We start from the raw sequence: 21,945 nt of genomic DNA on the forward strand, positions 1-21,945 counted from the left end.
TTAGCCTTGCACAACATGCTGACATAGCCACAGGGTGGAAAATGCGGCTGCATCCCCTGATAAAGACCTACTATCTACTGCATTGCTGTAGATTGTTATATGGGCATTTAAATAAGAGACAATGAAGCAGGAGTTACTGACTTCTGAAAGGCAAAAAGATTTAAAGATGTGTTCTGACCATTTATGAGCAGCAAGTAATTTCATAAGTGCTGTATCAGTTATGACCATTAGATGTCATTAGTTGTCCCCTTTTTACCTGTTCCTGGATATAGGGGCCTCTCTCTTTAATAGCTTGTTCTGATTAGAACCGCCCCTTCAGTTTCCCCGGGCTAGAGAACTTGTGGCCATTTTCCCACCGGATCTCTGAGTTACACACACACGTGTTCCTGGCTCTCCCTACACATCACTGCTTCTGTCAAGTGGATTCTGGATAGAGTTTCTACAGTTATGTGTTTGTGCAATGTATCTGTACTGGCTAGCCATTATGCAGCCACTGTGCAGTGTCTTATGAGTAAGGTATATGGTGCAATGTATCTTCCACCTAGTTGTAATGCTCTTTGCACTGCATGTAGATAGGTGCATTTTTGTTTACGGTAGTGCAATGCTGGCAGTCTAAGTTTGCTTTAGATATCCCTCTTAACTGCATTTATGTGTTGTATTGCGCACACTCTGTAATACTCTTGTTACTGATGTAATAGCACCCTGTATTATTGCTGTTGTTTTGGAATCTGCCAGTACTGATATACTGTCTTTCTTTGTAGTTTTTACCTGTTATCATCCACCATTGTTGTTCACTGTTACCAAGTTCACATCATCATCTCAATAAATATAGACTTAAGCATCCATACAGTCTTTTTACTGAGAAGTGGATGAAGAGTTTAGCCGTATGCTGAAATCCACACAGCATCATACGTGGAGGAAGGCAGAACGGTAAAAACGGAACCGCCGGTCGCAGACAGTGGTTGTACAGGCTATACGGGACCGCTATCACCCAGACTGGACCGCATACGGGTATTACAGCAGCTGCCATATAGCCACAGGAGACAAGAATCCAGGGCCCAGTAGGAACGGATTAGCCGCCTTCAGTGAAACTAATAGCCGGTCGCAGGCAGTAGTTGATCAGACTGTACGGGACCACTAACACCCACATTGCTCCGCATACGGGTATCACAGCAGCCGCCATACAGCCGCAGAATGAGAGTGCAGCCCTCCAACAAGTGCTACACTATTCTCGCCACTCTGAAGTCCTTATATACATAGACTCAGTTTCCCGCCAATATACTCAACAGTAAGCAGCTAAACACACAATGTTTCGAAACAGCACATCCTCACTCAAATCGAGGTCACGAGCAAGCTCTAGCAGGTCATCAATAGCAGAGCTGTCGCTCATGCCAAAGCTGAAGCGGCCAAAGCGAGATCCTCCTTCACCGAACGAGAGATGTATCTAAAGCTGAGACAAGCAGAGCATGAGTCAGCGAAGGTAAGTCTGCAGGCAGAGCAAGATACAGAAACTGCCCGCCTGCAAGCCGAAACCGCAAGTTTGCAGGCAGAGAGAGAGGTGGAAACTGCACACCTGCAAGCCGAAACTGCACGTTTGCATGCAGACCAAGAGGCGGAGAGTGCGTGCCTGCGAGTGTCTCTAGAAAGACTTGCTGCAGACAAAGACACAGCAGCTGCAATAGCTAAGGCTGAGTATTTGGAAGCTATGAAGGATCCTGATTATGAGAGATACAGCAACATTCTTGGATCAGACCTAGAGCAGCAAGTCAGTCAACATTCCAGTGTGGATGACAGCCCTGATGCACAACATCGATCAGCCTATGCCGATTACCAGCGATCCAACCCTGAACTTCACTACTATAGACGAGGAGACGTCCAGCACAGATGTTGACCACAGCTACCGTTCCACGGTGCAGAAGGTACAGCTACCATCCTGCCTTAAAGAGACACCTTCTTCACCGAGAAGGTACTACACAGACTATCCGAAGTCAGGAGCGTCTTACAGGTATGATGTTACACCACTGACCGAACCACCATGGACTTTGCAAAGTTCTTTGCCCGCCGAAAACTGGTTACAAAGGGACATGTAAAGTTCACTGATAAACCCGAGAACTATAGGTCATGGTGAGCCTCATTCCGGAACGCCATTCATGGTCTGGACCTTTCTAGTAGTGAGGAGTTAGATCTCCTGGTAAAGTGGCTCGGAAGTGAGTTGGTCGAGCATGCCAAAATACTAAGAGACATTAATATAAAGCATCCACACATAGGTCTACGTAAAGTGTGGAAAAGACTTGATGAATGCTATGGGACAGTAGAAGTCATAGAAAATGCTTTATACAAAAGAATTTATGATTTCCCTAAGATAGGACCTAAAGGTTATCAAAAGCTTAGAGAATTGAGCGATTTATTGATAGAGTTACAGGTTGCCCAGGAGGAAGGAGAATTGCCCAGATTGGCATTCTTAGACGCCGCTAGGGGTGTCAATCCGATAATACAAAAACATCCTTACAACCTACAAGAAAAGTGGGTTACATATGGTTCACTGTAAAAACAAAATCATAATGTACCATTCCCTCCTTTCACTGTTTTTGTAGATTTTGTCATCCAATAAGCTAAGATCAGAATTCACCCTAGTTTTGACTTCACTCTGTCATGTTCCACTGCTCCCAGTGTCAAACCCAGGAGGACACCAGTGGAAGTCCACAAAACTAACATTGCTTCCACAGGCCCTCCTCACAATGCGAATAAACCCCCTCCAGACGAGAACAAGCCTCAGGATGTCAGTAAACTGTGTCCTCTACACAATAAACCACATCCTCTACTAAAATGCAGAGCCTTCAGGGAGAAGTCTTTGGAGGATTGCAAAGGTTTTCTTAAGGAGAATATCTGTTTCATATGTTGTGCCACAACCTCTCACCTTGCCAGGAACTGTGAAGCCAGTGTGAAATGTACAGAATGCAGCAGCACGGATCACAATACAGCCTTGCACCCTGGACCACCTCCACGAGTGTTGTTCCAAGCAGAGGAGCACGATGGGTAGCAGAAGGACACTGACGAAGACACCCCTGTGGTCAGCTCTCAATGTACGGAGATCTGTAAGGGACTCACAGGAGGAAAGTCCTGTTCTAAAATCTGCCTTGTCCGAGTCTATCCTGTAGGCCACAAGGACAAAGCCCTCAAGATATATGCAATCCTGGATTATCAAAGTAACAGGTCCCTAGCCAGGTCCATCTTCTTCAGCATTGTAGGCCCTGGTTCTCCCTACACCCTGAGGATGTGTTCAGGTACCGTTGAGACGGCACGGAGGAAAGCAACCGGATACAAGGTGGAGTCCATAGATGGCCAACCTGCCTATCGCTACCGACCATCCTGGAGTGCAACCAGATTCCTGACAACAGGTCAGAGATACCTTCACCAGAGGTGGCGACACATCACCCCCATCTGAAGCGTATAGCCCACGTGATACCTGAGTTGGATCCAGAAGCCCCAATAGCTCAACTCCTGGGAAGAGATATACTACGAGTCCACAAGACTAGAGAATGTATAAACGGGTCCAGGAATGCTCCGTACGCACAGAGGCTCGACCTTGGATGGGTCATCATAAGAGACATCTATCTAGGAGGAGCACACAAGTCGGCCTCAGTCATCAGTATGCTTGCCAAAAAAAAAAGAGAACACTGTGTGTACTACTTGGAGAGGTGCACAAGTTGTTAGGGATGGCGGAACGCACTAAATAATAAATAATAGTAAGTGCGTTCGCCGCCCGGGGTCCACCGTGCAGAGGTGTTACGCTGCTGCCACGTAATGGCAGACGCACAATATGGCGGTGTAACGCAAGCGGGTTGAACGTCACCCGGTGTGCGCTAGGAGGTCTCTGTTACTTCACAGAGACGCCGAGGCGTTAAATACAAAGACTGAGCCTGTTGAAGTCACAGAACTCAGCGGAATGCATGCATGGTATATGGTCACAGGACTTGGGCCCAAGACACAGGGTCAGCGTCCCTCTAGACCTACCATGCGTGCGGCGTCGCAACCGAGGACGCCAATAAGTACTGCAGCATGGCTACAGACACGGCTGCTGTACGAAAATGCCCGGTAGCAGGCACTGTTGTGATTGGATCACCGAGGAGGAGAGAAAGCCAAGCTAACCCACAGAAAACCAGAGAGGTTGGTAACTAAGCGGATTGCAGACCCCTGATCCTATCCACACAACTAGCAGTAGCCGTGGAGGGTGCCTACGAAGAACCTAGACGCCTCGGCACAGCCGAAGAGCTAACTAAGCCTAAAGCAAGAAAGGGGAAATCTAAACTGCGCCAGAGCAGACCCCAAAGTAATAAATAGCCCCCAAACATATATTGTCGGTGAGACAAGATGAAAACACAAACGCAGGTAGAAAATAGACTGAGAAAGCGATGGGGCCCACACTGACTAGACAGGGCAGGAAAGGAATGACACAGTCTGCAATCACGCAAAAACCCTGCAAAAAAGTCCCACACGTCTGATGCAAAAAATACAGAAGTCGCACGACTTCGCCCACTATATCAGCACTCTGGTATATTCTGAAAGCAGAGCAAAAAGAGGCCAATCTAATAAGGGACAAAAACAAACTGGCACAAGCAGTAACATATGGATGGTGATTCAGCACAGCCCCAGCCGGAGCTGGCTGACCCACACAAAACTGAAATAGACAAAACAAGATCAAATTTATACAAAATAGCAAATGAACACTTACCTGAACATGAAGGGACTGAGCTGGAAACTACGACCTCAGGAGGCAGGCAGAAAATCACCAGCAGGGATAGAGGGAGTCGGCTGTCTTAAATCCCAGTCTGACACCCCAGATCTCCAATCGTCGTTCTCATTATCAGGTGGCAAGCCTCTGTTAATCAGATCAGCTCAATTACTTCCAGTAACCACCAGAGGGAGCCCAGAAAGAGAACACGTAACCCCTCTGTCAATTTGACCAGCTCCACTACCTTCAGTAGTAACCAGACGTAGGCCAGAAAGCGAATTCACAACAGTACCCCCCCTTGAGGAGGGGTAACCGAACCCTCATCCACGCCACCAGGCCGATCAGGATTGGCCCTGTGAAAAGCACGAACCAATCTATCAGCATGAATGTCAGAAGCAGAGACCCAAGTTTTATCCTCCTGGCCATAACCCTTCCATTTGACCAAGTACCGGAGTCTCCGTCTTGCCAAAGGAGAATCCAATATTTTCTCTACCTCATATTCCACATTGCTTTTAACTAATACAGGGTCAGGAGGCGCCGCCATAGGAACTACTGGCTCCACAAACCTCTTCAACAGAGATTTATGAAACACGTCATGGATCTTAAACGTAACTGGAAGAGCCAATCGAAAAGAAACAGGATTAAGGATCTCCAAAATCTTATATGGTCCAATGAATCTTGGCTTGAACTTTGGAGACGCAACCTTCATAGGAATATTCTTTGATGACAACCAAACCATATCACCCACTTTAAACCGGGGACGAATGGTCCTACGCCAGTTGGAAAACCGTTGGGCTTTTTCTTGAGAGAGGGACAACTTATCCACCACTTGGTCCCAAATCTGCTGCATTCTCTCTACCACAGTGTCCACACTTGGGCAGGTAGAACATTCCACCTGCCCTGAAGAAAATCGAGAATGAAACCCAAAGTTACAGAAAAAGGGCGACATCAAAGTGATAGAACTAGCTGTATTGTTTAGCGCAAAAAGGGCAAAAATGAGACCCAGTCATCCTGATCAGCAGATATAAAACATCTCAAATAGGACTCCAAAGTCTGGTTTGTTCTCTCAGTCTGCCCATTGGTCTGAGGATGAAATGCAGAGGAGAAAGATAACTGAATTCCCAGTTTGGAGCAAAAAGCTCTCCAAAATCTGGAAACAAACTGGACTCCTCTATCTGACACAATGTTCTCAGGAATCCCGTGCAACCGAACCACCTGTTGTAAAAACAAGGGCACCAACTCAGAAGAAGATGGCAACTTTGGGAGTGGTACAAGATGGATCATCTTAGAAAATCTATCACAAATCACCCAGATAACAGTCATTCTCTGAGAGACACGAAGATCGGAAACAAAATCCATTGAGATATGGGTCCATGGCCTCCTCGGCACCGGCAGGGGCATCAACCCCGCTAGAACGAGAACAGGGTTTGGACGGAGAACAAGTCCCACAGGACTGCACAAAATTCCTGATATCATGAGATAAGGCAGGCCACCAAAAAGACCGACTCACCAAATCTCTGGTACCAAAAATACATGGATGACCAGCCAACACGGAGCAATGAATTTCAGACATTACTCTCTTCCTCCACTGGTCCGGGACATACAATTTTCCCATAGGGCAACGTTCAGGTTTGTCCTCCTGAAGTTCCTCCAGGGCACATTTCAAATCGGGTGAGATGGCGGAAATTAATACACCCTCATTTAGAATGGTAGTAGGCTCGGTCACAATAAGAGAATCCGCAAAGAAACTCCTAGAAAGGGCGACCGCCTTAACACTCTTAGTGCCCGGAAGAAAAGAGACCACAAAATTAAAACGCGTGAAAAACAAGGCCCACCTAGCCTGTCTAGGATTCAAGTGTTTGGCTGATTCAAGATAAATCAAATTCTTGTGGTCGGTGAGGACGACAACTTGATGTCTAGCTTTCTCCAACCAGTGTCTCCACTCTTCAAATGACCATTTCATGGCCAACAATTCCCGATTCCCCATGTCATAGTTACGTTCAGATGGGGAGAATTTTCGAGAAAAGAAGGCACAGGGATTCATTTTAGAAGTCACCGGATCTTTTTGGGACAAAACGGCTCCTGCACCAATCTCAGAAGCATCTACCTCCACCTGAAATAGAAGTGAGACATCAGGTTGCCGTAGAACCGGAGCAGAAGTAAATCTCCGCTTAAGCTCCTGAAATGCCGAGACTGCCTCTGGAGACCAATTCACCACATCAGCGCCCTTTTTGGTCAGATCAGTCAGTGGTTTGACAATACCAGAAAAATTACTTATAAATTTACGGTAGAAATTAGCAAAACCCAAAAACTTTTGGAGAGCCTTCAAAGAAGTGGGCTGAACTCAATCATAAGTGGCCTGTACATTGGCCAGGTCCATTTCAATAGCCAACGGGGACAAAATGTATTCTAAAAATCAAATCCTCTGTACACCAAAGAGGCACTTCGAACCCTTAACATACAGGGAATTTTCCCTCAAAATCCGGAACACAGTTGGACATGTTCCACATGAGAATCCCAATCACTGGAAAAGATCAAAATTTCATCCAGATAAATGATCAAAAACTTATCCACAAAGTCCCGGAAAATATTGTTCAGAAATGATTGGAAGACAGAAGGGGCATTCGTGAGCCCAAAAGGCATCACCAGGCACTCAAAATGTCTCTCTGGAGTATTAAACGCTGTCTTCCATTCATCCCCGTGCTTGATGCGAATAAGAATATATGCCCCCTTGAGGTCAAGCTTGGTAAACCAACGGGCACTTTTAACTCTGGAAAATAAATCAGAAATCAGGGGTAAAGGGTACTGATATTTAACAGTGATTTTGTTAAGGGAACGATCATCAATACAAGGCCTTAATGAACCATCTTTCTTGGCCACAAAAAAAGCCAGCACCTAAAGGTGAAGAGGATGGTCTAATATGACCCTTCTCCAATGACTCGTTGATATAAATGAGTGATAAAGCTGAAGGAGATCGAGTATTTCCAAGTTCACTGGGGGTCATTGTATGTCTTGAAATTAATGACAACTATTACATGATTTGAAGTGGCAACTTAGCCAGAATAGATCAGTTACTGTTCGCAGACATGCTGAGAAATTGAAGCTTTCAATTTTTGTGTTTTGTCTTAAAACAAGATCTACAAAAATTCACATTGGATGACTGAAAAAGGTTTTTCTGAATAAATTGTACGTGAGTGATAAAGCTGAAGGAGATCGAGTATTTCCAAGTTCACTGGGGGTCATTGTATGTCTTGAAATTAATGACAACTATTACATGATTTGAAGTGGCAACTTAGCCAGAATAAATCAGTTACTGGTCGCAGACATGCTGAGAAATTGAGGCTTTCAATTTTTTTGTTTTGCCTTCAAACAAGATCTACAAAAATTCACATTGGATGACTGAAAAAGGGTTTTCTGAATAAATTGAATGTGAGTGACATAAGATGATAGCGTGGGTGGTCAGGAGCCGGAATCTCCAGGAGTGGACCCTCTGGACCGGGGCACCGAGGGGCCCCGGGCGAGCTGCCAGGTGGAACCGACCCCTATACCGGGACCGTTAGGAGCAGGCCCAGGGGTTCGAGTACCACGGTAGCTGGTACCGAGAGGGGCGGCTCAGGATGGACTGGAATAGGACAGTGGGACTGAAGTGTAGATGACAGAACAGGGTTGGCACACAGCAGACAGGAATGGAGTAAGACTATAGACTGGAACGTGGAGGACCTGAAGTGTAGATGACAGGACAGAGTTGAAACACAGAAGACAGGAATAAAGGAGGACGGAAGGACTGGAGCAGGATGGAACTGGAACACCGGAGGCAGGACTGGAATAGGACGGCAGGACTGGAACCGGATGGGACAGGAACACCGGAGGCAGGACTGGAGTAGGACGGCAGGACTGGGACAGGATGGAACAGGAACACAGGAGGCAGGACTGGAGTATGACGGCAGGACTGGAACAGGATGGATCAGGAACACCGGAGGCAGGACTGGAGTAGGACGGCAGGACTGGAGCAGGATGGATCAGGAACACCGGAGGCAGGAGATGGAGGAAACAGGAACACTGGAGCAGGAATCGGAGGAAACAGGAACATTGGAGCAGGACTAAGAATAACTGTTAGCGAACACGGAAGACAGGCTGCGAGGCTGCTGCAGGAAACACTGAGGATGGCACCGAGAGACTGTAGAGAGCACAGGAGGAAGCAGGGCCCAGTGTGCAAGGTAACACAACGATCAGGCGCCTCCCTCAGGGGGAAGCGGCCTGATATAGCCCCGTCTGGTCAGCCATTGGTCCAACGGTGCTTCCGGGTCAGGACACAGCCGGAGCACAAGAAGCAGCAGGGAGGCGCGGCCGCAGCCTATGGCGCATGCGCATTGCATGCAGGGATGGCGTCGGCCGCGAGCCCATCAGAGGTGACCGCCGTGGCCGTCGGGTGGAGAGAGGCTGCGGCATGGGAGCGGAGGCTGGCTGTGGCATGGTAGCGGAGGCTGGGTGAGTATGACGGAGCGGTGTAACATAAGATCGCATAGCATCATGTTCGGGTACCGATAAGTTGAAAAGCCGACCCTTGGGAAATTTACACCTGGGCATTAACTTAATTGCACAGTCATAACTCCTATGAGGAGGCAAAGATGTAGACTTACTCTCACTAAATACATCAGAAAAATCAGCCAAATAGTCAGGAATATCATGAGACTGGGGAGAGGTGGAGAAAACAGGAGCGTCACTAAGAACACACTGACAACCCCAACTCACCACAGACACAGATTTACAATCCAAAACAGGATTATGAGTTTGCAACCAGGGAAAACCCAATAGTATCATGCAAATTGTGCAACACCAAAAATGTACAATTTTCTTGGTGGTCCGGGGCAACCCGCATTATCAACTGGGTCCAAAACTGGGGTTTAGTCTCCACCAAAGGAGTAGCATCAATACACCTCAAAAGGATAGGAGTCTGCAGGGGTATCATGGGAAAATCACAACGTTTAGCAAAGTCTAAATCCATCAGATTCAAATCTGCTCCAGAATCTACAAAAGCCTTAGCGGAACATGTAGACAAGGAGCATATCAGAGTAATTGCCAAAAGGAACTTAGGCTGTACACTGCCCACGGCAAATGTTTGAGCAAAACGTTTTTCTCGTTTAGGGCAGACAGAAATAGTATGGGAGGCGTCTCCACAGAAAAAGCACAGCTTATTACTCCTTCTAAACTCCTGATGTTGCACCCTAGACAAAACCCTATCTCATTGCATGGGTTCAGATGTTCGTTCGAAAGGCGGCAACACCTCTCGTGTAGTTTTACGTTCACGTAAACTCCGATCAACTTGAATGGCCAATGACATAGATTCGTCAAGACCAGAGGGAACAGGAAATCCCACCATAACATCTTTTACGGTTTCTGCCAAACCCTTCTGAAAGAGTTGCCAGGGCATCGTCATTCTATTTAGTAAGGACTGCCCACTTTTGGAATTTTTGACAATATAACTCTGCAGAATCCTGACCCTGGTTCAATGCCAATAAGGTTTTCTCCGCTTGATCAATAGCATTAGGTTCATCATACAACAACCCCAAGGCTTGAAAAAATGCGTCCATATTAGTCAGAATAGGATCTCCAGGTGTCAGAGAAAAAGCCCTGCTTGGGATTGCCGCGCAGCAGGGAGATGACAATTTTAACCTGCTGCACAGAGCTCCCCGATGAGTTAGGTTTCTAGGCAAGAAATAATTTACAATTATTATTAAAATTCAAAACTTTAGACCGATCCCCAGAAAACAGATCAGGAGTAGGAATTTTTGATTCAACAGCAGATGATTGAGCGAGATAGGCAGAAATTCCCCGCACTTCAACAGCGAGATGCTCAAACTGATCGGACAATTGCTTAATCTCCATTAAAGAAAAAAATCCTGCTACGGCCCCAGAGAAAAAGAGGAAAAAAATATATTAAAAAAATCTGACACTTTTTTTTTTTTACAATTCTTTCCTTCTTTTGAGTACCCTAGAGTCTGCGGTAAGGCTGGTGATTCTGTTGTGATTGGGTCACCGAAGAGGAGAGGAAGCCAAGCTAAGCCACAGAAAACCAGAGAGGTTGGTAACTAAGCGGATTTCAGACCCCTGATCCTATCCACACAACTAGCAGTAGCTGTGGAGCATGCCTACGATGATCCTAGACAGCTCGGCACAGCCGGAGGGCTAACTAAGCCTAAAGCAAGAAAGGGGAAATCTAAACTGCTCCAGAGCAGACCCCAAAGGAATAGATAGCCCCCAAACATATATTATCAGTGAGACAAGATGAAAACACAAACACAGGTAGGAAAATAGATTGAGCAAACGATGGGGCCCACACTGACTAGACAGGACAGGAAAGGAAAGACACTGTCTGCAATCACGCAAAAAACCCTGCAAAAAAGTCCAACACGTCTGATGCAAAAAATACAGAAGTCGCACGACTTCGCCCACTATATCAGCACTCTGGTATATTCTGAAAGCAGAGCAAAAAGAGGACAATCTAATAAGGGACAAAAACAAACTGGCACAAGCAGTAACATATGGATGGTGATTCAGCACAGCCCCAGCCGGAGCTGGCTGACCCACACAAAACTGAAATAGACAAAACCAGATCAAATTTATACAGAATAGCAAATGAACACTTACCTGAACATGAAGGGACTGAGCTGGAAACTACGACCTCAGGAGGCAGGCAGAAAATCACCAGCAGGGATAGAGGGAGTCGGCTTCTTAAATCCCAGTCTGACAACCCAGATCTCCAATCGTCGTTCTCATTATCAGGTGGCAAGCCTCTGTTAATCAGATCAGCTCCATTACCTCCAGTAACCACCAGAGGGAGCCCAGAAAGAGAACATGCAACCCCTCTGTCAATTTGACCAGCTCCACTACCTTCAGTAGTAACCAGACATAGGCCAGAAAGCGAATTCACAACAGTACCCCCCCTTGAGGAGGGGTAACCGAACCCTCATCCACGCCACCAGGCCGATCAGGATTGGCCCGGTGAAAAGCATGAACCAATCTATCGGCATGAATGTCAGAAGCAGAGACCCAAGAATTATCCTCCTGGCCATAACCCTTCCATTTGACCAAGTACTGGAGTCTCCGTCTAGCCAAACGAGAATCCAATATTTTCTCTACCTCATATTCCACATTGCTTTTAACCAATTCAGGGTCAGGAGGCGCCGCCATAGGAACTACTGGCTCCACAAACCTCTTCAACAGAGATTTATGAAACACGTTATGGATCTTAAACGTAACTGGAAGAGCCAATCGAAAAGAAACAGGATTAAGGATCTCAAAAAACTTATATGGTCCAATGAATCTTGGCTTGAACTTTGGAGACGCAACCTTCATAGGAATATTCTTTGATGACAACCAAACCATATCACCCACTTTAAACTGGGGACCAATGGTCCTATGCCGGTTGGAAAACTGTTGGGCTTTTTCTTGAGAGAGGGACAACTTATCCACCACTTGGTCCCAAATCTGCTGCATTCTCTCTACCACAGTGTCCACACTTGGGCAGGTAGAACATTCCACCTGCCCTGAAGAAAATCGAGGATGAAACCCAAAGTTACAGAAAAAGGGCGACATCAAAGTGGCAGAACTAGCTCTATTGTTTAGCGCAAATTCGGCCAAGTGCAAAAATGAGACCCAGTCATCCTGATCAGCAGATTTAAAACATCTCCAACAGGACTCCAAAGTCTGGTTTGTTCTCTCAGTCTGCCCATTGGTCTGAGGATGAAATGCAGAGGAGAAAGATAACTGAATTCCCAGTTTGGAACAAAAAGCTCTCCAAAATCTGGAAACAAACTGGACTCCTCTATCTGACACAATGTTCTCAGGAATCCCGTGCAACCGAACCACCTGTTGTAAAAACAAACACACCAACTCAGAAAAAGATGGCAGCTTTGGGAGTGGTACAAGATGGATCATCTTAGAAAATCTATCTCAAATCACCGAGATAACAGTCATTCTCAGAGAGACAGGAAGATCGGAAATAAAATCCATTGAGATATGGGTCCATGGCCTCCTGGGCACCGGCAGGGGCATCAACAACCCACTAGAACGAGAACAGGGTTTGGACCGAGAAGTCCCACAGGACTGCACAAAATTCCTGACATCATGAGATAAGGCAGGCCACCAAAAAGACCAACTCACCAAATCTCTGGTACCAAAAATACATGGACGACCAGCCAACATGGAGCAATGAATTTCAGACCTTACTCTCTTCCTTCACTGGTCAGGGACATACAATTTTCCCATAGGGCAACGTTCAGGTTTGTCCTCCTGAAATTCCTCCAGGGCACGTCTCAAATCTGGTGAGATGGCGGAAAGAACTACACCCTCATTTAGAATGGTAGTAGACTCGGTCACAATAAGAGAATCCGCAAAGAAACTCCCAGAAAGGGCGTCCGCCTTAACATTCTTAGTGCCCGGAAGAAAAGAGACCACAAAATTTAAACACGTGAAAAACAAGGCCCACCTAGCCTGTCTAGGATTCAAGAGTTTTGCTGATTCAAGATAAATCAAATTCTTGTGGTCGGTGAGGACTACAACTTGATGTCTAGCTCCCTCCAACCAATGTCTCCACTCTTCAAATGACCATTTCATGGCCAACAATTCCCAATTCCCCACATCATAGTTACGTTCAGATGGGGAGAATTTTCGAGAAAAGAAGGCACAGGGATTCATTTTAGAAGTCACCGGATCTTTTTGGGACAAAACGGTTCTGGCACCAATCTCGGAAGCATCTACCTCCATCTGAAATGGAAGTGAAACATCAGGTTGCCGTAGAACCGGACCAGAAGTAAATCTCCGCTTAAGCTCCTGAAATGCCAAGACTGCCTCTGGAGACCAATTCACCACATCAGCGCCCTTTTTGGTCAGATCAGTCAGTGGTTTGACAATACCAGAAAAATTACTTATAAATTTACGGTAGAAATTAGCAAAACCCAAAAACTTCTGGAGAGCCTTCAAAGAAGTGGGCTGAACTCAATCATAAATGGCCTGTACCTTGGCCGGGTCCATTTCAATAGCCGACGGGGACAAAATATATCCCAAAAATCAAATCCTCTGTACACCAAAGAGGCACTTCGATCCCTTAACATACAGGGAATTTTCCCTCAAAATCCGGAACACAGTTGGACATGTTCCACATGAGAATCCCAATCACTGGAAAAGATCAAAATATCATCCAGATAAATGATCACAAACTTATCCACAAAGTCCCGGAAAATATCGTTCAGAAATGATTGGAAGACAGAAGGAGCATTCGTGAGCCCAAAAGGCATCAAAAGGTACTCAAAATGTCTCTCCGGAGTATTAAACGCTGTCTTCCATTCACCCCCTTGCTTGATGCGAATAAGATTATATGCCCCCCTGAGGTGAAGCTTGGTAAACCAACGGACACTTTTAACTCTGGAAAATAAATCAGAAATCAGGGGTAACGGGTACTGATATTTAACAGTGATTTTGTTAAGTGAATGATTGTCAATACAAGGCCTCAATGAACCATCTTTCTTGGCCACAAAAAAAAGCCAGCACCTAATGGTGAAGAGGATGGTCTAATATGATCCTTCTCCAATGACTCCTTGATATAAGATGTTAGCGTGGGTGGTCAGGAGCTGGAATCTCCAGAAGTGGATCCTCTGCATCGTGGCACGGAGGGGCCTCGGGCGAGCTGCCAGGTGGAACCGACCCCTATACAGGGACCGTTAGGAGCAGGCCCAGGGGTTTGAGTACCACGGAGCCGGTACGGAGAGGAGCGGCTCAGGATGGACTGGAGAAGGACAGTGGGACTGAAGTGTAGATGACAGAACAGGGCTGGCACACAGGAGACAGGAATGGAGTAAGACTATAGACTGGAACATGGAGGAACTGAAGTGTAGATGACAGGACAGACTTGGAACACAGGAGACAGGAATAAAGGAGGATGGAAGGACTGGAGCAGGATGGAACTGGAACACTGGAGGCAGGATTGGAGTAGGATGGCAGGACTGGAACAGGATGGAACACGAACACCGGAGGCAGGACTGGAGTAGGACGGCATGACTGGAACAGGATGGATCAGGAACACCGGAGGCAGGACTGGAGTAGGACGGCACGACTGGAGCAGGATGGATCAGGAACACCGGAGGCAGGAGATGGAGGAAACAGGAACACTGGAGCAGGAGACGGAGGAAACAGGAACACTGGAGCAGGACTGAGAATAACTGTTAGCGAACACGGAAGACAGGCTGCGAGGCTGCTGCAGGAAACACTGAGGACGGCACCGAGAGACTGTAGAGAGCACAGGAGGAAGCAGGGCCCAGTGTGCAAGGTAACACAACGATCAGGCACCTCCCTCAGGGGGAAGCGGCCTGATATAGCCCCGTCTGGTCAGCCATTGGTCCAAAGGTGCTTCCGGGTCAGGACACAGCCGGAGCACAAGAAGCAGCAGGGAGGCGCGGCCGTGGCCTATGGCGCATGCGCATTGCATGCAGTGATAGCGTCTGCCGCGAGCCCGTCAGAGGTGATCGCCATGGCCGTCGGGTGGAGAGAGGCTGCGATGTGGGAGCGGAGGCCGGCTGTGGCATGGGAGCAGAGGCTGGGTGAGTATGACGGAGCGGTGTAACATAAGATCACATGGCATCATGTTCGGGTACCGATAAGTTGAAAAGCCGACCCGTGGCAAATTTACACCTGGGCATTAACTCAATTGCACAGTCATAACTCCTATGAGGAGGCAAAGACATAGACTTACTCTAACTAAATACATCAGAAAAATCAGCCAAATAGTCAGGAATATCATGAGACTGGGGAGAGGTGGAGAAAACAGGCGCGTCACTAAGAACAGACTGACAACCCCAACTCACCACAGACACAGATTTACAATCCAAAACAGGGTTATGAGTTTGCAACCAGGGAAAACCCAGAACAATAGTATCATGCAAATTGTGCAACACCAAAAATTTACAATTTTCTTGGTGGTCCGGGGCGACCCGCATTATCATCTGGGTCCAAAACTGGGGTTTATTCTCCGCCAAAGGAGTAGCATCAATACCCCTCAAAGGTATAGGAGTCCGCAGGGGTATCATGGAAAACCACAATGTTTAGCAAAGTCTAAATCCATCAGATTCAAATCTGCTCCAGAATCTACAAAAGCCTTAGCGGAACATGTAGACAAGGAGCAGATCAGAGTAATTGCCAAAAGGAACTTAGGCTGTACACTGCTCACGGCAAATGTGTGAGCAAAACATTTTTCTCGTTTAGGGCAGACAGAAATAGTATGAGAGGCGTCTCCACAGAAAAAACACAGCTTATTACGCTTTCTAAACTCCTGACGTTGCGCCCTAGACAAAACCCTATCAAATTGCATGGGTTCAGATGTTCGTTCGAAAGGCGGCAATGCCTCTCGTGTAGTTTTACGTTCACGTAAACTCCGATCAACTTGAATGCAGCGGAGTCTGGGGAAGGTGCACCTTCTGGGTGTACGTAGAAACTGTTGTGACATGGAGGGGGTGCCCTGATTGAAGTCTGCTGAGACCAATTTGTCTTTCAGGTTAGGGGCCCTCTTAAAACACGGGAGAAAGGGGTCATGGAACTCTGGAACGTCGGGGTAGGCTTTACTGAGTAAGTGCCAAAGTTGGCGTATGGGCCTATGTAGTTTGTACACAAAAGGATGAAAGATGTGTACAAACGGTATGCGTGTACCCGTGGGCCAACGACTGGTAGTGTTAGATGCTGTAGGGGTTGACAAAGTATTGTCAGGATAACTCCTTTCGTGAAATTTGGATTGCATCTCAGAGATGCGTGTTTGGTATATAGTACTGTCTGACACAATTTTGTTAACCCTGTTAAGTTGGGACTTAGGGATGGCCCGTTTCATGCAGATAGGGTGTTAAGGGCTGGCTGAACGCACCAAATAATGAAGATGGTATATGGTATATGGTGCGTTCGCAGCCCGGGGTCCACCGTGCAGAGATGTAAACTGCAGCTAGGCAATGACGAATGGGATATAACAGGAGGTAGCTGGACACCGGCAGGTAATCTCTGACCCAGTGTGTGCAAGGACAGGCTCAGTTACTTCATAGAGTCCGTACTAGCCGGCGTATAAGCGTGACCTGTTAAGCGTCACAGGTCACGACTCAGTGAAAACTGTCGCTCAGAGCGGGTACAATGTCTACCCTGGTGGGTGCCACTAACCAGCAACTAACTAACCATCAATGTCTATCAGCGCATGGCGGGGCGGCCATGCAAACCTTTTATAGCAACCTTTCTGATGGTCCAATCCGAGCTGGAGGAGGACCTGAGCATGTGACCTCCGATCTCCAATGACAGATCGTCCCACGGGCATGCTCAGAGGACCGAAAGAAGGACTTTGGCAGCAGCAACCAAACCCACAATGCTAGTCTGGGCAGAGCGTCGGGATCGACGAGCCTGCTGAGCAGGCTCCTCTGCGGCCGAAGAGGAATGGGAGACCGCCAAACGCAATGGTCGGGATCCTGCTGTGCAGCGACAGAAACCCGATGCCTAACATAGGGTGTAAGCTATCATAATGTAGAAGGCTATTACGGTCAGTGCTCTTGATGAAGAGATCCATGCTTAAATTGTCCTGGTCATCTTTAATGACCAGTGTATCCAGAAAGCTGACCTTATGGTAGTCATGAGTCATGGTGAAACCCAGACCAGGCCAGAAATAATTCAGTAAGTCAAAGAATAGGCTTAGGGACTCGAATGAGCCCCCCCATATGCGAAAGATGTCATCTATATAATGTTTCCAAACAAGAATGGTGTCTTGGAAGAGATGGCAGTGCAGCAATGTCATTAAAGGGAATACCATACATCACCCCCACTCAATAAAACCCTATAAAATTTAGGATTTCTCCACTTGCAACACATCGTTTGTGGTCTATTTAATTAAGTGCCCTTGTGGTCTCATGTACATTGGGGAAACTACTCAGCCTGTGAAAGATAGAATTTCTAAACATAAATCTACAATCAGATGCAAGAATTTGCTACTTCCCATTCCCCATCATTTTTCCATTGTGGACCATAAAATTTCACAGCTGCGTTTCCAGGTTATCGAACATGTCCCGCAACCCAGAAGAGGGGGTAACTGCATCAGATTACTGAAACAACGCGAGGCATATTGGATACATACGCTAGACACACTGACTCCACGGGGTCTTAACCATGATTATGATCTGTCATCTTTCATTTAAGCATTTACCTTCCATTAATATGATTGCCTGTAACGTTTGCTACATTTACATTTGACATCGGTGTTTGTGACTTCATAATATAATATATTATGTACCACTAACACATCTTTATTTTCATTACAGAGTCGTTTGTATTGAATTATCTTCTTTCTGGACTGCTTCCCATGTTTCTGTGTCATGTAGCAACTTCCACCTCTGTTCCACGCAGCATCTGTTTCACCTTCTCTCTACACTGGTCCATATGATCACTTAGTGGCCGCTGGAATGCAAGTGGAATGCATGTCAATCAATCCTCCACTTCCTCTGGACACTTACAGTCTCTTGCAGCTCACTAGTCCCACCCCTTCCCTTTTTAGCTTCCCCTCGGCTCACTCCTGCACCACCGACGAACGGTGGATACCGTGTCACTGCAGGCAGCACGCACACAATCCTTAGAAGTCTGTAAGGTGAGCAGATTATTCCAGTGAATTCTATCTCCAGTTTTCTCCATTTATATTTATACAGCGTTTTCTCCCACTAGGACACTGTACAGCATTGCGCCCACATATATTGCTACTTACAAGCGGCCGCATTTATATGGCATGCCCACACATTATACGTTCTCTGCCTGTTTTTTAGCATGGACTAGTCTTCTCTAATCACCGCCCTTTCCTTTATCTTAGAGATAAAATCCCCTACCTTTTTCATTAAACAAGATCTTTTCTCATCTCTGAGCAGTCTGGTAGGTGGTTATTACCTCCTTTTGTCCACCTCTTATATTTTTGTGCATTTTTCACTGTAGTTTCCAGCTTATGCTCCTGTATATTTCTATGTTATGACCATAGCCCCATGATTCTGAGGCTTTTTGTATACACTTTCTTTTTATGCACTATTATGTCTATGGGTGTATATTTTACATATTTACATGTTTTGTATATATCTTTTATCCATAGCTAACTGATGAAGGCCACATGAGGCCGAAACATTTTTGATGTTTAATTTGGCCGCATTAAATACAGCTGCATCTATTCAGAAGTTGAGTGCCAAGTTTTTCTTACTTTACACAAGGTGTGGGACCCTACTTGCATTAGGCGTCGGGTTCCTGCAGCTGCACAGCGGGAATCCAGAGCCTTGCATTCAGCGATCTCCCATTCTCCATCGACCGCAGAGGAGCCTGCTCAGCAGTCCCGTCGTTCCCGACGCTCTGCTCAGATCAACTCTGTGGGTCTGGCTGTTGCTGCCACCTCTGCAGCAAGCCACTCCAGAGGCTACGTCCTTCCATCGCTCCACTGAGCATGCTTACGAGACAATCTCCCATTGGAGATCGGGAGTCACATGCACAGGTCCTTCTCCAGATCTGATTGGTCCATCTCAGGGATCGGGAAGCTTCTGGAAGGTCCCGGCTATAAAAGGTTTGTATGGCCGCTCGGCCATGCGCTAGTATAGACTCTAGTTGCTGCCTGTGTGAATGATGATGTATGCATGGACTTGCAAATGACTCGTGTGTGGATAGGGAACTAGTGATAGAGTCAGTGCCAGTCAGTGGCAAGCTACAGGCCACAGTGCATATCATCCACGGTACTAGCTTCCGACAGTGCGCCTTGTTGTGAATTCGCTTTCTGGCCTACCTCTGGTTACTACTGAAGATAGTGGAGCTGGTCAAATTGGCAGAGGGGTTGCGAGTTCTCTTTCTGGGCTCCCTCTGGTGGTTACTGGAGGTAATGGAGCTGATCTGATTAACAGAGGCTTGCCACCTGATAATGAGGACGACGATTGGAGATCAGGGGTTTCAGACTGGGATTTAAGACAGCCGACTCCCTATATCCCTGCTGGTGATTTTCTTCCTGCCTCCTGAGGTCTTAGTTTCCAGCTCAGTCCCTGCATGTTCAACTAAGGCCGCTTTCACACTTCAGGCTTTTGGTATCTGGCATGGTGCGGCGAAAAACCGGACTGCCGGATCCGGAGCCTTTTACGACTAGATCCGGCTTTTTCCCCGTGCTGTTTCATTGCTGCCGCATTATGCCGGATGACAATGCGGCGCGTCTGTTTTTTTCCGGATCCTGAGAAAATAGCCGGTCCGGCGTCTGGAAAAAACGTTGCATGCAACGTTTTTTCCCAACGCCGGACCGGTTTTTTGCACTGCGCATGCCCGGAAACCTTCTCTGCCAGGAATATATCCGGCAGAAAGAAGGATCTGGTGTCTGCGTTTGCGGCCAGATCCGGTAGTGCGGTTTTTTGCCGCCCCATGCCGGATACCGAAAGCCTGAAGTGTGAATGCGGCCTAAGTGTTCATTTGCTATTCTGTTTATATTTGATCTGGTTTTGTCTATTTCAGTTTTGTGTGGGTCAGCCAGCTCCGGCTGGGGCTGTGCTGAATCACCATCCATATGTTACTGCTTGTGCCAGTTTGTTTTTGTCCCTTATTAGATTGTCCTCTTTTTGCTCTGCTTTCAGAATATACCAGAGTGCTGATATAGTGGGCGAAGTTGTGCGACTTCAGTATTTTTTGCATCAGACGTGTTGGACTTTTTTGCAGGGTTTTTTGAGTGATTGCAGACAATGTCTTTCCTTTCCTGTCCTGTCTAGTCAGTGTGGGCCCCATCATTTGTTCAGTCTATTTTCCTACCTGCATTTGTGTTTTCATCTTGTCTCACTGACAATATATGTTTGGGGGCTATCTATTCCTTTGGGGTCTGCTCTGGGGCAGTTTAGATTTCCCCTTTTTTGCTTTAGGCTTAGTTAGCCCTCCGGCTGTGCCGAGGTGTCTAGGATCATCGTAGGCATGCTCCACAGCTACTGCTAGTTGTGTGGATAGGATCAGGGGTCTGAAATCCGCTTAGTTACCAATCTCTCTGGTTTTCTGTGGCTTAGCTTGGTTTCCTCTCCTCTTTGGTGAGCTAATCACATAATCACAACATAATCACCAGCAGGATTTTTTTCTTTAATGGAGATTAAGCAATTGTCCGATCAGGTTGAGCAGCTCGCTGCTGAAGTGCGGGGAATTTCTGCCTATCTCGCTCAATCATCTGCTGTTGAACCTAAAATTCCTACTCCTGATCTGTTTTCTGGGGATCGGTCAAAATTTTTGAATTTTAATAATAATTGTAAACTATTTCTTGCCTAGAAACCTAACTCATCGGGTATGCCCACACATTATACGTTCTCTGCCTGTTTTTTAGCATGGACTAGTCTTCTCTAATCACCGCCCTTTCCTTTATCTTAGGGATATAATCCCCTACCTGTTTCATTAAACAAGATCTTTTCCTATGTCTGAGCAGTCTGGTGGGTGGTTATTATTTCCTTTTATCCACCTCTCATATTTTTGTGCATTTTTCACTGTAGTTTCCAGCTTATGCTCCTGTATTTTTCTATGTTTTGACCTTAGCCACATGATTCTGAGGCTTTTTGTATATACTTTCTTTTTATGCACTATTATGTCTATGGGTGTATATTTTACATATTTACATGTTTTGTATATATCTTTTATCCATAGCTAACTGATGAAGGCCACATGATGCCGAAACGTTTTTGTTGTTTAATTTGGTGCATTAAAAACAACTGCATCTATTCAGCAGTATATTTTCCAGCACACTAGAAAATGGATGTCCGTCTCTCTTCCAGCCATATCACAATAGTCTGCTGGTAAAGGAATTGCCAAACAGCACTTCCCTACCTTGCCCTTTCTCAGTACCTACCAACGAAGACCACGCCTTTGAAGGTGAACAAGACCACATGGGATGTACAGTCTTCCACAGGACAAAGGAAGATGACAAGGTAGCGATGTCTATAGAAGATAGGATGCTCTTGAACATCATGGATAGACAAATAGTCAAACACAAATCGAACAGTTGGGTCACACCTTTACCATTTCGACCTCAGAGAAGACGCCTACCCAACAACAGGAAACTGGTCTGCAGCCGACTCATCTGCCTCAGGCACAAGTTTCAGAAGTCACCTGAGATGAAGGAACACTTCTTTACCTTCATGGGTAAGATATTCCAGAACAACCACGCAGAGATTGCACCT

The sequence above is a fragment of the Dendrobates tinctorius genome, unplaced genomic scaffold (assembly GCF_039654945.1).
Source record: "Dendrobates tinctorius isolate UK_male_01 unplaced genomic scaffold, ASM3965494v1 ptg000374l, whole genome shotgun sequence".
Classification (NCBI taxonomy): Eukaryota; Metazoa; Chordata; class Amphibia; order Anura; family Dendrobatidae; genus Dendrobates; species Dendrobates tinctorius.